Source organism: Orcinus orca, chromosome 17 (assembly GCF_937001465.1).
Source record: "Orcinus orca chromosome 17, mOrcOrc1.1, whole genome shotgun sequence".
Lineage (NCBI taxonomy): Eukaryota > Metazoa > Chordata > Mammalia > Artiodactyla > Delphinidae > Orcinus > Orcinus orca.
Genome location: NC_064575.1, coordinates 59,295,621 through 59,313,060, shown reverse-complemented (window position 1 = coordinate 59,313,060; position 17,440 = coordinate 59,295,621). Strand labels below are relative to the sequence as shown.

General features: G+C 40.1%; 1 protein-coding gene across 1 annotated transcript in view; it reads right to left on the bottom strand.

Annotated features, from left to right (window-relative positions):
• Positions 1-17,440, bottom strand: part of TRHR (thyrotropin releasing hormone receptor) — a 302,193-nt gene that overhangs the window by 77,017 nt on the left and 207,736 nt on the right. The window contains exon 5 of the mRNA XM_033411240.2: positions 5,426-5,540. The gene's annotated coding sequence lies outside the window, so the exon portion shown is untranslated. The remainder of the gene's footprint in view (positions 1-5,425; positions 5,541-17,440) is intronic.

Below are 17,440 nucleotides of genomic sequence, written 5' to 3'. Positions count from 1 at the left end.
AACCACAGGAAAGGGCAAGGAATGTTAGGATGTCAAAATGGACCATTCCCTTCCTTCTCATTCTCTCTCCCTCTTTCATCATGACAATTTATAAAATAATAATATTTTATAGTAAAATAATAATTTATAAAATTAGTAAATACTCATTGAACAATCTGCCCTAGCCACTAGGACAAGCACAATTCTAAGTATTAGGAAAACAGCATGAACAAAACAGACACAGATTTATATATTTTCCAAGTCGATTCTGTCTCCATTCTGTTTCACAGAAAAGAAAATCACACATTCTTTGACCCACCTTAAGAGAAGAGTGTAGTAACTTTCAATAAGCTGCAGAAACTTGCCTTTGTCCCACTGTCAAAGCAGGTCCTGGGCCTATTTCTGCTGCCTTCCAGATTTCTAGAGACAAAGGTCAGATCTCAGTCCACTGTGTCCCTAATAACAATGGCTCTCTGAGTGTTCTTGTTGAACCCCTCTCCCCAACCGTCTCTCAATCCCTAGACTTGTTTTGAGGGGGCTGGAACCACCCATCAATCTTATTGAAGGAAGAGGGGTTGGGGCTCAAAAGATGGATTTTGCCAAAGAAACTTCCTCACAAAATCCTCTTTCTCACCTGCACTCTCTTGCACTCTCTTTCATCACCCTTTTGTAAATAAGATTTTGTTTTTAGTGTTGTAAAACCAGCTTCTGGCTGGCTGTTTCCTGCAAATCTCTGCATATGGTCAGTCTCTAGAGCTATCTCAGTATTTTATGCAACATTTTTGGCCTGCACTCGAAACCAGAATGCCTGGGTTTACATTGGAATCTGAGACCCATGACAATAGCTGTGAGACATTGAACAAGTTATTTGGCCTTTTTGTGCCTCAGTTTCCTCACCTAAAGAATGGGCTTTATAGAAGTTCCTGCCTCATGTCTTTATCATGAGTTTTATAATATGAAAAGTTCTTAGAACAGAGCCTGGCCCATTGTAAGCCATTGTTATTTTATAGCCTTTCTCTGGGTCTCATTTGAAACTTCCAAGTTAGCATCTTGTTGCTTTATTCTATTCCCTCGTAACCTTTTTATTCTCTGTCCTTAGACTGATTGGGATTCAAATCCATCCAAGTCATTCATCCATACCTAGGCTTCTGCTGCTGATGACATTCTCTCACATAAAAGATTTTTCCTCTTTTCTGCTCACTATGTACAGTTTACATAATTATGAAAAATGAGGCTTTTCATCAAATTTTTCCTAAGCTGTCTGAAAAATCAACTTCTAAACTATTACCAAGCAAGAAAGAGAGTATGGTAATAATTTTTCTCTTTTAGTGGCAGCTAGAAATTAGAGCTTTCTGGGGGAGGAATTTAGTAGTAACTGTCAATGCTGGTTTCTTTATTTTGTCTTTTAAGCAGGTAATTTTTCAGTGATAGTGAGTGACACTTTTGAAGTTAAGGTAATTATTTCCTACTATGTTGATGATGGCTGTGAATAATACTCCATTCTCAATTTGTGGCGTATTCAAGGAAACACATCTTTTTTAAATTGCTTTTCTCTGATTTTTCAAGGGTTATAATAGTTGAACTCTGAGTTCACAATAAGATCGTTGGAATCATAATTCAAATAATGTGAAATTGTACCACTGATTTCTTGATGCAAGACCTCTTAAATGACAACATAACAAAATTCAACATTTTACCTACTTAGTAGATTTTGGTTGCCAGAAGAGTACTTAGCATCTTTCCTTACTGAAGTTCTTGGAATCTTTGAATATTCTCCAGTGGAGATCAAGGTAGCTTGTAATTCACAGACTTTAGGTAGGTTTTGTGAGCAGAAAAATTCCCAGCTATAAAAAAAGCAGGAAAACAAATTCTCTAAGGAATTAGAACCTCATCTATCTCAGCAAAAAGAGATTAAAGCTTTTTTTTTTTTTGCGGTACACAGGCCTCTCACTGTTGTGGTCTCTCCCATTGCGGAGCAACAGGCTCCGGGCGCGCAGGCTCAGCGGCCATGGCTCACGGGCCCAGCTGCTCCGCGGCATGTGGGATCTTCCCGGACCGGGGCACGAACCCGTGTCCCCTGCATCGGCAGTCGGACTCTCAACCACTGCGCCACCAGGGAAGCCCAAAGCTCTTTTTGTGAAACAGTTCTTCACATAGTAAAAAAGATTAGCCAAAAGATTTTTTTCTGGATTGTTTTTTATTAACTAAATAACTAGTTTTATGAATTCTTCTTTTCTTGCTTGTTTGAATTTAGTTGGTTGTTTGACTTAATCAAATCTATCGGCTGTTTTGCATTATGAGAACCAACAATTCCTGAATGTATTCCATTAGATGCTGATCTGATGGGCTATTCATTCATTCAGTCTTTATTTATTGAGCACCTGCTATGTGTCAGGGATAGTTATGGGGGGTAAAAATGCAAGCAAAACAGAAAAGATCTATGCTCACATCTAGTAGGGCAGAGGTGAAATACGCAAATAAACGAATAATTCTACATTTTCATGTAGTGAATAGTACTATGAAAAAAATAAGATGAGGTAAGAGTCTGAAGGACAGAGAAGGAGCTTATTGTTTTAGCTGCGATGTTTTATATATTAATAGAAAGGTAAAAACTTTCTGAGAAAGTGATACCTGAGTAGCAATCAGAACAGGGTGAATGTGAAAGGCATAGAAATATCTGGGGAAGAGCAGCGCAGGCAGAAGAATAGCAATGGGAAGGGTCCTAAGGCAAAAGATTGGTTGACATATTCCAGAGACAAGGTGGTCAGTGTGGCCCAGGGAGGCATATGTGAGGCAGGTGTTGGTGGAGGCGAGAGACCAGATTGTGTAGGACTTTGTGGACCTCGGTCAGAACTCTGATTTCCATGCTGAGTTGATGTGAAGCCACTGGAGATATTTGAGTGTGTGTGTGTGTGTGTGTGACATAATTTGATTTATGCTTTAAAAAAGATCCCTTGATCATTAAATAAAAAACATATGGTAGGTTGGGAGTGAGGGGTAGGATATTAATAGTATTTTTTTTTTCTTAAGACTTCTGTGGTCAAAAAAGGTTTGGAAACACTACATTAAACAAAGGTAAGAATTAATGGATTCTTAATTCGTAATTAATGGATTCTTAATTCTTTTGTTTTTGGGGAAAACACAAAGGGAGATTAGATGTACAAAGGAGCAGAGTGAAATAACCCGCATCCTTGGGCCCAGTGAGGCTTCCTGCCTTTGCTCAGGAGGTAGAGTCTGGAGCAAACAAAATGAGCACAATGCTGTGGTGGGAGGGCTTTGGAATCAGGCATGCAGCTGTGGAATCCTGACTTTGCCACTTCCTAGGCGTGGGGCTGCCAGTTGCCTTTTTTTACATTTTGAGCCTCTATTTTCTCTTCTAATAAAGACGTGGTGATAGCTCCTTGATGGGGCTGTTGTGTAGACCATTCAAGATGATACATATGCAACTCATTTGTCTCTCTCCCTGGGTGGAATCTTGTTTTCACCAGTGTGCCAACTGTGAAGCAAAACTTCACTCTTTACATTCACTAGAGAGAAACCACTCCAAATGTCAGTGAACAATGTGTATTTTACTAAAGATTTGGGGGTACAGTTGAGGTGGGCATTCATGTGGTACAGGATGTAGCACATCACTCAAAAACTCGCAGTTACTAGTTATCTTTTGCTGAGTGGGTAGAGACTGCTAACTGTAATATATCCATACATCCCTTCTTCCTTTTAGCAACAGAAGCCTCCAACTTTCAGTTGAGAACACAGCTGCCCAGCTAGAGATTGCATAATTTTGGCCTCACTTGCATCCAGGTGTGACTAAGTAACCAAGCCAAGCCTGTGGGGTATGAACAGCAATGATATGTGCAATACCTGGGTCATCTTCTCAGAGTTAAAGCTGCTTGTCTTGGACTCTCTTTCCTATTTCCTGTGACCTAAAGAATACTGACAACCCAAACCACTTTAGAAACGACAACTATTCATCCCTGAACTATTAAGTGGTAGCAAAATAAACCACCTCATTTAAGCCATTATATTTTGAGGTCTTCTTGTTAGAGCAGCTTAGTCTATATTCTAATTATACATAGACCAGTTCTCAGTCTCAGATCTCTCTCTCTCCTCTTATCCTCCAGGGCCTAACTTGCCAGGCTACAGTCTCTCCCCTCCTGGATCTGATGCTCCCGTCTCCCTCCCTTTCACTCCTTCTCATGCAGTTCAATTTAACTTTTTTCTATTCCCTTCAAACATCTGTCCCCCATGCATCGTTTTGTTTTTTTTTTTCTTTCTTTTTTTCTGTATACAAGGGGCTCTCCAGTCACTGGGGTGTATCTTCTTCAGAAAGTAGAAGAGGATTATAAATCACAAATGATATTTTCCCATGTTACACATGGAAAACCCTCAAATAGAACCTGGTAGGTAACAGGTGCTCAGTGATGAGTTGTTCCATTTCCCATTTAGGCCTTTGTCTTCTCCAGGAGTTGACGCTAGTCCTTCGACAAACTGGGAAGATTTAAAGATCTACTGTGGTGCTATAACCCTGCTATAGATCAAAACTGAGCCCTGGGAAAGATCCAGATCAGTGATAACCTAAACCAGGTTTAGACATCTTAGGAATGCTTTGGGTCAAAGAGAACCTTCTCAGCGAATCCTAAACCTGGCTGATAATCTAAAGGTTAAATAATGTACAGATTCCAGGGTCCCACCACTGGAAAATCTGATTCTGTAGGTTTGCTGAAGGGTCAGGAAATTAGTGTTGTTAGCAACCATATCAGGTAATTTTTTTTTTTTTTTGCGGTACGCAGACATCTCACTCTTGTGGTCTCTCCCATTGTGGAGCACAGGCTCCGGACGCACAGGCTTAGCAGCCATGGCTCACAGACCCAGCCGCTCCGCGGCATGTGGGATCTTCCCGGACCGGGGCACGAACCCATGTGCCCTGCATCAGCAGGCGGACTCTCAACCACTGCGCCACCAGGGAAGCCCCATATCAGGTAATTTTGATGCAGCCATTTAGCTGGTGCATGGACTAAAACTTTAGATATCATGAATCTAGGTCTTTGCAAAACTTTAGGTAGTTCAGGTAATGCTCATTTCCACCACCTTTTCTCCCCTAACTCTCAGCTTCCCTGATAACACTAGAAAAGATTAAACTGATAATTCAGGCATAGGATAAGGAGCCTTAAATTTTTCCAACCACTTCAAACTATGGGCCAGATTCCACTCTCAAGTTCAGTCACATATGGCCAAGGACTACAATGGGTTTTGAGCACATCCAAGTAAGTATCACAATTTGGCTTGGTACACATATAGAAATTGCCAATGAAAGACAAAGAGAGAAGAACAGGAAATGGGAACACATCTGTTTGGAGGCCCAGCTACCTGATATGTTAGCTTTGGCAAACCTTGCATACTTTGTCCTGCCAAAGAAGCTGCTGACAAGGAAAATTGAAACACTGACCTCATATGGCTGGGATCAGTACCAGTAATGCCACTGTACATATTAGGTCTTCAAAACAGTTCCGGAGGTTGATCTGGGGCTCAACTTGGCAGCCCTCAGCCACACAGATCATTACCTACAATGGAAATTATTCACGTTTATTATCGAGATCATTTATTTTGAAAATGTTCATGGCCTAGAGCTCTAGAACTTGCATACAGAGAATAAATTCAACATTTAAACTAAATACAGCAACTTCCAAACAGAAAAATGGGTAGTAAAATTTCAGAGTCCAAACATTATGCAGCAGATGCTAAAGGTCAGAAGAATGTATTAAAGGGAGAAGTGCCAGGGATCAGGGAATCAGAGGCAAGGAAAAGGCCTTTGGAGGCCCTCTTTCCCACCCTCTTCAAGGACAGGGATGCCCTCCAAGTCGTCTCCCATTGCTGACCATCCCCCTCACAGTGAAGAAGATGGGAGAAGCTGGAGGCTGCAGAGACAATGTTTAGGGGCCTTCACCACAAGACCAGGTACATGGGATTTTATTCTCTTTGTATATTTTAGTTTTAAGGAACATCAAGAAACACCATTTATAATGTAGAAAGTCTGGGATTTAATTACATTTAACTTAAAGGAAGCACTTATACAACCTTCTGATACTACTTTTGGATGTAGTTGTATTGAACTGTCATGAGAACAAGAGTTATTATTCAAAAGGCTCATCCTCTAGATTAGCACAATGGATTATGCCATTTGCCAAGATGTCAGGCATGAGTAAGAAATTACTCGCTCTTGTTCTGACAGAAATATCTTCAAGCACTCTGGATTATCTCCTGGGCCTCAAGTGTTCAGAGAATCCCAACACTTGTCAAGAGATCCGTGCCAATTCAAATTATCCTGTTAGCCTGTTTTTGTGACATAGCAGGAGGTCTCAGCTTGGGCAGGAGGAGGGAAAACATATTTGTGTTCTACATGTCTGATGAGCATTTCTTCTGGACAATTCTATAATGTAGACTTTCTTATCTTTATCCCATTCCTCTTGTTTTTCTTCCCTCCCTCACCCTGGATCATGTAACTCATTCCCTAGCAAATTTCCAGTACTAAGGCTTATTGAACCCCTACTTTGTGTCAGGTTTTGTACTTGGAAAGTCACACACGTACATTTATTTAATACTTTAAACACCTCTAAGTAAATGATATTATTCCCATTTTATAGATGGAGGAAATTATTACTGAGAAAGGATATTAACTTGATCAAAATAATGAAACTAGTCAATGTTAGAGCTGTAATTTGAATCTATGTCTTCTAATTCCAAGCCAGTGGTATTTCCTTTATGTTACACTGCTCTTCCATCATTGAAAACAAACACTTGGAAGTTAAGCACTTGGACTTTTTTTTTTTTTTTTTTTTGCGGTACGCGGGCCTCTCACTGCTGTGGCCTCTCCCCTTGTGGAGCACAGGCTCTGGACGCGCAGGCTCAGCGGCTCACGGGCCCAGCCGCTCCGCGGCACGTGGGATCCTTCCAGACCGGGGCACGAACCCGCGTCCCCTGCATCGGCAGGCGGACTCCCAACCACTGCGCCACCAGGGAAGCCTGCACTTGGAATTTTGAAGTAAATGAATTCCAGAGCATATCTGAATTCAACTCGATAGAGATGTCATTTGATGAAAGGATTGATATACACAGACCATAGAGTATGGTACTAAATTCAAGTCTTTTTGTTTCACGTCAATTAAGAAGTTTCAGTGAAAAGAACTGTACGAAGTCTGAACCTGAGAGACCATACTCAACTCCCCAGGGGACAATGACACAAAATAAAAAACTTACCTTTACCAACTGGTACCCATGCTAACATGGTCTTAGAAATCCATGTTATGATGGAGCCTCTCAGGTAAAACAGTATTTCCCCCAGTTATAAATTTATTTTAATGGGGAAAGAAATACATTTGTAGTTGTAACACCTACTATTGAGCTCTTGCTCTGACTCTTAAAAGCTATGTAGTTTTGGCTAATCTCAGCATCTCTAAGCCACTGTTTAGAGTTCCCTGTAAAATGGGCATTTATAACACTAGCCAGGCCAATCCTCCTATCCACATTCAATGCTAGATTATACACTCTTTGGATTAGGGACTGTTTCTGTGTGTCTAGAAGAGTACTTGGCACAATGGAGGGATCAATTCTTCATTGAATTTATGAAGTTAAAGTAAGTTAATGAATATGAAAGTAACTTGGAAACTATAAAGAGAGTTCAAAGTAATTATTTTTTTAAATAAACTACTTATTTTAGGATAGTTTTAGATTTTCTAAAAAAAACTGTGAAGATAGTACATAGAGTTCTCATATACCTCCACCCAGTTTCTTCTAGTATTAAATCTTACACAGGTGTGGTACATTTATTACAATTAATGAGCAATACATTATTATTAACTAAAGTCCGCATTTTATTAATATTTTCTTAGTTGTTATGTAACGTCCTTTCCCTTGTTCCTTGTTCTAGGATCTCACCCCATGGTACTGCATAACATTTAGCCATTATGACTCTTTAGACTCCTTTTGACTGACAGTTCTCAGACTTTGCTTATTTTTGATGACCTTGACAGCTTTAGGAAGGACTGGGTGAGTATTTTGCAGAATGTCCCTCATCCGGGATTTGTTATAATTAGATTGCGGTTATGTGTTTCGGGAAAAGACTGAAGAGGTGAAGTGTCATCTTCATCACCTCATAGCAAGGGTACGTACTATCGGCACGACTCATCCCTGTTGGTGTTAACCTCGACCACCTGGCTGACGTAGTGTCTGTCAGGTTCTGCCACTGGAAAGTTACTCTTTTTTATCCCCTTTCCATACTGTGTTCTTCGGAAGGAAGTCACTACGAGCAGCCATGTCCTTGAGGGTGGAGTATTGACATAATTTATTTGGAATTCTTCTTCATGGGAGATTTGTCTACTCACCCCCACTTATTTATTTATTCAATCATTTATTTATATCAGCATAGACTATGGATATTTATTTTATACTTTGGGCTATGATCCAGTACTATTTTATTGTGTTGCTCAAATGTAATTGTAAATTTTACTATTAATATTATTACCAAGAAAAATCTATAGTGGACTAGTATTCTGCTGAATTTTATTTGGTAGCCAGAAAGCTGATGGTGAAGTTCAAGATTTGTGTCTATTTTGTTCATTTCTGTACCTAGTGCATGGCTCATGTGCCTTATTAATACTTTTTGAATTCATATCTGAAATACAGTACTGAGTTACAGCTGTCATTGATTATAAAGATCATGGGTAAAGAGATTTGTTGTTGCAGGATTTATATCCAGGATCACAAATGTTTGGTAGCCACTGAAACAACTTGCAAATGTATCGCTGGACTCCTGAATGTCCTTTCCTGCCCACACCACACTCTCTCATAATTGCAGCTGGAGCAGAAAATGTGACTCTCAGTGAACACCCACTGTGGGTACCATAGAGAAACATCACATGTAACACTGAGAAGGTTCATATATTCTATGAAATTCTCTGTTAACATACAATGACCAGTATGGTTCTCCCCAGCTAGGCTCCAAAGTGGAGTGCAATCACATGGTTGAAATAGCAAGAAGCCTGTGAGAAGAAAGCAAAGCCCTGCTTCTTATCTGCCTTCAAAGCTCCCTTCGTCTATCACTTAGAAGCACTCAGTTTGAGTTTGGAGTGGGCGCCTTTGACTGTGTGCCCTGCTATGCTCTGTTAGAGAACGAATCTTGAAGTTCCAACTAGTGCCCGTAGAACAACACAGGCATCAGGTTAAGCGTACTCCATCCCTCTCGTGCTGCTCCACACGGATATTTGTCCACAGTCAGGGAAAAGTCCAAGTGTTGGCTTTAATTTATAGTGTCTGGCGGTTTCTACTGCTGGGCTCTTAGCCAGAGCCAAGCTCTCTCCCTCTGTCTGTCTTTATCCATCTCATTCCTCAGTTAATATTTTGAAGTATTCTTCATGAATCCCTAAATATGCCTTTTGGAACTTGACTATGATCCTCCCAACACCTGTACCACATTATTTCTAAATCATGATTTTGCCAAATTCTAGTTCTTTCTGGAGCAGAAAAATATGGAGTTGAGTTCTAATTGCATCATTCTTGGGCCAGTCATTAAAACTCTGTGAGCTAATGTCCTTATCTGCATGGAAGATAAAATAATACCTACTTGAACAAGATGGTATGGTGAGGATTAGAATTGATTATATGAAAGGTATTAGCCTACTGCTGGGGCTAAGTAAGTGGTAAATATTTGTTTATCTAAAGGTGCACAGGGGGCTTCCCTGGTGGCTCAGTGGTTGAGAGTCCGCCTGCCGATGCAGCGGATATGGGTTCGTGCCCCGGTCCGCGAAGATCCCACTATGCCGCGGAGCGGCTGGGTCCGTGAGCTGTGGCCGCTGGGCCTGTGTGTCCGGAGCCTGTGCTCCGCAATGGGAGAGGCCACAACAGTGAGACGCCCGCGTACTGCAAAAAAAAAAAAAAAAAAAAAAAGGTGCACAGGGAACTCTTCTCATAGAATAAATGAAATAATACACTAATAAGAAAACCAAGTGGGAAAATGTATTAGAAAATGATTCTGAAGGAATTATACATATCCCTCATTGATGGGAGGTTGAGCAGGTTATTGTGCTGATTGGGTCAGTTTGTATTTATTACTTGAATGCCATTTGTCTGATCATGGCTGGGAACAGTCCAATTAATAAATTCTCTGGGACAGAGGAAAACTGAAGGAGTTGAGACCAGGAACTCAGCTCACCCCCAAATATGGGTCAATAATGGGAATAATGGATTTGATTTTGGAGTTCACCTTAAACCCTGAAATGAATGGAAGCAGGCAGCAGAGGCATCGGGGTGGGGGTAGCGGTTGTGTTCAAGGACAGACAGTGAGCCAAAAAACCAAATCTGGGACTCAGGGATATATACAGGAATACAGAATACAAGGGAAGGAGCTAGGCAAAGTCAAGAACCAAATCTAGTGGTGGTGGGACTGGTCAGGTGTCCAAGAGCAGAACTGGAGTCTTGGTATAAAAAGGATTGACGGGCTTCCCTGGTGGTGCAGTGGTTGAGAGTCCGCCTGCCGATGCAGGGGACATGGGTTCGTGCCCCGGTCCGGGAAGATCCCACATGCCGCGGAGCGGCTGGGCGCGTGAGCCATAGCCGCTGAGCCTGCGCGTCCGGAGCTTGTGCTCCGCAGCGGGAGAGGCCACAACAGTGAGAGGCCCAAGTACAGCCAAAAAAAAAAAAAAAAAAAGGATTGACTAAGGATTTGCTCTAATTCTAGCCAGTTTCTAAAATAAGCTATCATTTTTAGGGGGTGCATTTTATTAGTTTCCTTTTTCCATACCACTGCATCTGCAAACCTACTCTATTGGCTTTTCTCCTGCTCTTGAATGAAATTTAAATAGGTTCCGTGGCTTCCATGCTAGTTCTAAAGTGTAACATGAAGAGTCTTAATTTTTAAGATAATAAACTGTCCGATCTAACCTAATGTTAGAATTTCAAACCTTCCTTCCATTTAAAACTTCTACACTCCATGCCAACCCACCTGTTGGGCTCAGCTCTGGCTAGTGACCTGCAGTGGAGGAGAGGGCATGGTTAGCTGCTTCTCCATCTTTTCCCAAGACTGCTTGGCTGCTTTCTGCTCTCATTCATAATTCTGTATCAAAGGCTGGAAGGGAAGGGAAGGGCTGCAGCAGGGAGGAGAAGAGGAGAGGGAGCTTTGGATAAGTATACTTTCATCCATCACTTACGCCTTCCAGGATGTCAGCTACCTAATCATTCTTTCTCGATTGGTGCTTCTGTGAGTATTTGGACGTGTTCTCCTCCTCTGGGGGTCTCTCCAGCAGTTCTCTTGATGTAGGCAATTCCTCCACAGGCTGGCTGCTCTGTATTGTACCTGGGATCAATGTATCCCCCTGGGAGTTTACAGGCTATTCGAGCCCTGCTCCTGTCATAGGGTCCACATCAGTCACATTGTTAGGGAAGTGCAGACAGCTCCAACAGAAGCCCATTTTACTGCAGACTGTGTATCCCTGGCCAGCCTCCCACATTTAGACTTTGATTTTTCTGGAGATCTGTTGCTAAGTCTTAGAGTGGCTCCTTTGAAATCACCCTCATACGGCTTGAGACGGGCAGTGGCAGTGAAGTCTGGCAACAATCTCACAACTCTCCTCTAAGGAAGTCATCCATGGCTCTTTAAATCAACTTTATCACACGTTTCCCCTTTATATACCCTGGAGATGAGCTCTGGGCTCAGCATCACAAAATTGGAGTCCGAGTCTCTCGGCAGCTCATGCATAGATGGTCAGGTGCTTATTGCTCATGGTGTCTGGAGGCTGGCCAGCGTTCCAAGACCACAAGAAAAGTCACATCTAACATCTGGTTACCCAACCAGAAGCCTCTCTAAAGAATTTTCTTCTTGTGCTGCAGTCTTAGCTGCTGTTCTTGCATTTCCCTGTGGGGATGTTCAAGGGGCTTCACTGCTTCTCACAGTCTAAACTTCTAAGAAGTCGCTACAGCTTCATGGTTAAAAGTACATGGTTTACTTTGAATGTTCAGTTAATAAAATTCTGCCCTTTATTTCTTGATACAAACTGTTTAGATCTCTCTGTGCCATACTTTCAACATTTTTGAATGGCATGATACTTAATGGATTTTTGTGAAGATTAAACGAAACACTGGTTTAAAGTACTGACCAGAGTTCTTTGGAAAATTTGACTTCATGAAATAGATCAGCCTGTTTAAAGGAAGGCCCTTTTTGTGAGGATCTGGGGAGAATTAAAGCAGGATTCATTTTATGTACTGGAGGCTTTGGCTCAAGAGTACCCTTCTCTAGTAGAACAGAAGCAAAGTCATATTGATATATGTATGGTTCAGATAGTATGTTCTGGTGAAAAATCAAAATAAAGCAGAGATATTTTGACAAATAAGCTTGCTTTATGATATATATATATGATGATATATATACATATATATAAAATTATATAATACAATTATATATAATACTACAACCAAATATATATGGTTTTAAATGATCAAATCTTGTCTCTCTACATTTGATGAAGTGTTTGAAGCAATGGTAACTAAATGCTGCAAGGCTGCCCCTCTGGGACCTAGTAGGAAATTATCCTGGGAAAACATGGCCTGTGGTTAAATGCATCTGAGTTGAGAGACTGAGAGAAAAGCTTCAGTGTTCATATTTTCATCACAGTTGCTGTACCAACTGTACTTTTTCTTCAGATTCAGTCTTTATCTCATTTTTAAGAATATTCTATGAGATTTTGCTAAATAGACTGCACAGTTTCACATAATTTCTAAAGAGGCCCCATCAATAAACCCTGTCACCGTAACTTTAATAGTCATGAATGTGGCTTAATAAACTCCATTTTAGGAAGGCTTGCATGCCCAATAGCCCTCTGTACCCTCTTCTCTGTTACCAGCAGATACACCTAAAATAACCTAGCATGGACTTTCAAGTTCTTTTTTAAGAATCCAATTCTCAGCATTCATTATTTTTACTCTCTAGTTTTTGAGGTATTAGTCTAAATGTATGGAAACCAGTTGCATTTAAGAATGGTCTAAAAGACCATTCATTAGACCTGAAGGAGTATTTAGGCACCCACCTATGATCCAGTTGAGAAATTATATAGCTAAAAGGTTAGAATAGAGCTAATGGATCCAATCAGTTCTTTGAGTGTGGAAACATTGACTATGGAGTTCAATTTGGTATATTACTGTAATCTGTAAGAAAGAATTAACGTAGTAAAATTAGTCCAAAATATTTTTTTAACAGATACATTTTGAGTTACCACCTTCCTTCTTATGAACGAGATTTTCTTAATGGGCAACACCAGTGCTCTAAAAGGAACGCTTAATGGTAGAGACAACTGTGGGACTGAATTCACATTTACATGTGTATGTGATCCAGGCTTTCAACTAAATATTGCAACACTAGCTTATCCTGTAATATGGTTGAATTCCAATCCTTCTGAGTTATTTAAAACCAAGTAGTTGAAACACTTCTGTTTTTTCAATATTTTCTCTTGACATTAGTTATTTTCTACGAGAGGTCCAGAGATAGTCCTAGAAAAGACAGAGCCTGGAACAAACTACATCTTTGCTCCCTTTCACAACCTCCCTCATAGTATAAACTTGTCTAGTACAGGGGCAAGTGGTTAAAACTTTCTTCAGAATCTGAAAAACAGGGAAGAAGTCCAAAAACATGAAGGCTGAGAGAAGTGGAAATCAGGAGAGGAATTCTCATCACCTTGTCTGTGATGGGTACGTGGAAGGGTGAGTTATAGAGTGGATGGATGGATAGATCTGCCTTTCCCCACATCCTCAAGTCTACCCTAACAGGTCAGGTAACATTTAGGATGTGTCCTCTTATCAAAGAGGCTGGACACAACTATTCTAATTAATCAGAAAACAAAAGGAGCATAACCGTCCTTGGGGAAAAAAAACAAAAGACCTGTCTAAGTTTGAAGTCCTATTTGGCTATTTAGTGATTGTGTGAGCTGTGAGAAAATTCCTCAATATCTCTGAACTTCAATTCATCCAATATAAAATAGGTACATTAATACATACTCAACATGGTTTTGCTAGAATTCAATGAGAAAATATATACTAGAACTTTACAGATAAAGAGTGAATATTTGGACACATCACATGTTATGTTCCTCACTTCACAGGAGGTTTCTTAAATATAAAAAATACAGTGTAAGTTTCAAAGACAGGGCTAGCTAGGTTCAATACCTACCAAAGATGTTAGAAAAATCTACAGGCTCTGATATCTTCTGTGCAAATTTGGCTGAACCAAAAAAAGTTCATCCAGACCTGAAGGCTATCTAAGAGTCAAATAAATTCACTCATTCAAAAAATTAGTACTGGATGGACTACTCTGTGCTAGATACTATGCTAAGTTCTGTGCAGTTAATTTTTGCCTGGGCAAAGGTAAACTTAAATATGGGATTTATTCTGTCACAATTGTTTAAATGACACCAATTAAGACAAGTAGTTCCAGAATTAGAGCTTTGTTTGCACTTCCAAATTAAATATGTGATGCAGCCAGGTATTAAAAAACAGGGATTGGTGGGGACTGTGGCACACTGGAGAGCTCAAATCCAACCCAAAGAGAGTCAAGTTCAAATTTACTAGAAATAAGCTGTCCTTCCCAAATAAAAAGATGGCAGCATGTTGAACTGGCCTGATGGTTCTGAGTTTACGGTTCTCTCTTATACGGTCAGTTATAGACTCTGTTTATGATAGAAAGGAATTTGCAAATTCTAACATGCTATAACATTCTGGAGTTTCTGTTTTGTTTTGCTTTGTTTTTAACTGTTCTCTCTAACTAACATTGATAGATGGCAGAGATAGCTGAAGATAAGAACTCTGTGAGTCACCTCTTTTCAAGTCCTACTTCAGATCAGAGAAGAGAGAAGCAAGGAACAGGTCTGTCTCTAATTGAGGCTAGCAGGATTATACTCTTTTTGATAAAACTCATCAGAAACACAGTAGGGCACCTGCTCTCAGCCACAACATTGGGGCCCCTTGGAAGTAATATAAGGAAACAAATGATAAGTCACTTTTCTGGCCTGAATAACAGCAACATAGGATGGCCACCAGCAGCTACTAAGAACCCACACACCGTGGGCTGTACTAGTTCCCGTGAAAAGCATGTCAAGCACCTTGGTGGACAAAATATTCATTTGGAACCATTTCCTTAGAGGAAAAAATAAGCAGAATTTAATTTCTTGGGGGGGAAGAGATTTTGTGCTAGTTGATAATAGCATAGACAGAGCTAGTAAAGACAAACATGTACATAAACATCAAGGTAATTCAAGGGGTAAATGCATATAATGGGCTGATTAGAGATAGTACACATATTTCTTGGTTTAGGTAAAGTTTCCTACGAGAGGCAGGAATGAGAGTATTAGCACAATTCTGCTTGTCATGTTAATAAGATTCTAAAACAACTCAACTTTTTTGATACATTGTGTTTCTAAGAAGAAATAGTATGTTTGTGAGTTATATTGCACATTGAGACCAATGCACACCCTGGACCACATACCCTTTCTTGTGTGCCAGGGATCAGTTTCTCAATGACTTTTGGGAATTTCCACCTAGATATCCTGAAGATATCTCGAATTCTATACTCTAAAACAGAAACTAACATACTTGTCCCCAATCTTATCTCTCACACCTCCTATTCCAGTTAATGTCATTTGTATATTTATCCAGTCTCCCAAGCTACAAACCTTAAACTTAGTCACAGTTTTTTCCCCTTTTCCACATGCATCTAATTGGTCATAAACGTTTACTTCATTGTTACAATTATTATTATTTTTTGCGGTACGCGGGCCTCTCACTGTTGTGGCCTCTCCCGTTGCGGAGCACAGGCTCCGGACGCGCAGGCTCAGCGGCCATGGCTCACGGGCGCAGCCGCTCCGCGGCATGCGGGATCTTCCGAAACCGAGGTACGAACCTGTGTCCGCTGCATCGGCAGGCGGACTCGCAACCACTGCGCCACCAAGAAAGCCCGAAAGATTGTGTTTTTAAAGACTATTTGCGTAGTCAATATGGAGACATGATGGTGACGTTTTAAATGAGGTTATGCAGGGTTATGCAGATTCAAACTGGTGAAAGAATTTTTCTCAAAAGGTATTAATTTAAAGATGGATAGGGCTTCCCTGGTGACGCAGTGGTTGAGAGTCCGCCTGCCGATGCAGGGGACATCGTGCCCTGGTCCGGGAAGACCCACATGCCGCGGAGCGGCTGCGGCCGTGAGCCATGGCCGCTGAGCCTGCGCGTCCGGAGCCTGTGCTCCGCAACGGGAGAGGCCACAACAGTGAGAGGCCCGCGTATCGCAAAAAAACCCCGAAACAATCTTTCTCTAATATTATTTTGATCTGCCAGTTGTATAGCTCTACCTTTTCTATTATAGTTTAAAATAGTTACAGGCATAATTACCTCCAACTTCATTTGTATTCTCTTAGTGTTTAAGACAGTGTAAATAATTGTGGTTGAGAATTTAAGTTTTTAGGCTTTAAAATTCCATTAGCTTTACTTAGTGAAGAGTGCTATGAGATTCTGAATACCAGTTTTAAAGTTGTTATTCTGATTTTTTAATGCTTTATATGAGAGAGTTTAAAGTTAAAACTTTAAGTTTTTAAATTTTTCATGAATATTTTAAAAACCACATTTTTTAAAGTATGGATTTTATTTCATACTTTGGTGCTTATTCTATTTGTCTCTCATGCAATGTATTTCATTAGAAAATCAGGGAAAGGTTTCCTTGACAACCATAAACATAGATAAGTGCTTTTAATCTTGAGGTATGTGTTGCAACAGTGATTTTTTTGTGTGTTAATGATTGATTTAATGCCATGTGAAAGTCTGTGTGTTTTCAATATGGGAGTTTACTTGGAAAACAAGTCTACAGAACCCCTGACTGTCATATTATTTTGCATTATGTGTTCTATCATTATAAGGGGTTAGCTTTTAAATGGCTTCAAAAACAAATATTGGACATTAAACCTAAGTAAATGAGCTGTGGATCAAGAAAGAATGCGCAATTTCCTTTATTTTCAAATAGAATTAATTTTTTTCTTATATTCCGCTCCAGAGTACATTTTGAAGGGCTGAACTTAGATTTTATTTATAGTTTAATTTTGAACTTTTAATCAAACATCTCCAACAGTAAGATTATACAATGATAGAATCATCTGCCTCTGGAGGTACTGAGTTCCCATCATTATAGAACTTGAAGGACAAGATTGAATTTTTAGCACAGCAGATGTGGTGGTGCAGAATCCTGGTACATAGTGCTCATAAAAAGTAATGGTAAAAATGATGGCGGTGATGGTGATAGCAGTAATATATAGTATTTATCATTATTATAGTTAATAATGGGATGATTATATATTTATTATTATAAATAATAATGAGATAGTGTATTGTAAATTCAAACATACGATAGATGGCCAGATTGCATGTAAATTAGGAATATTTCCAC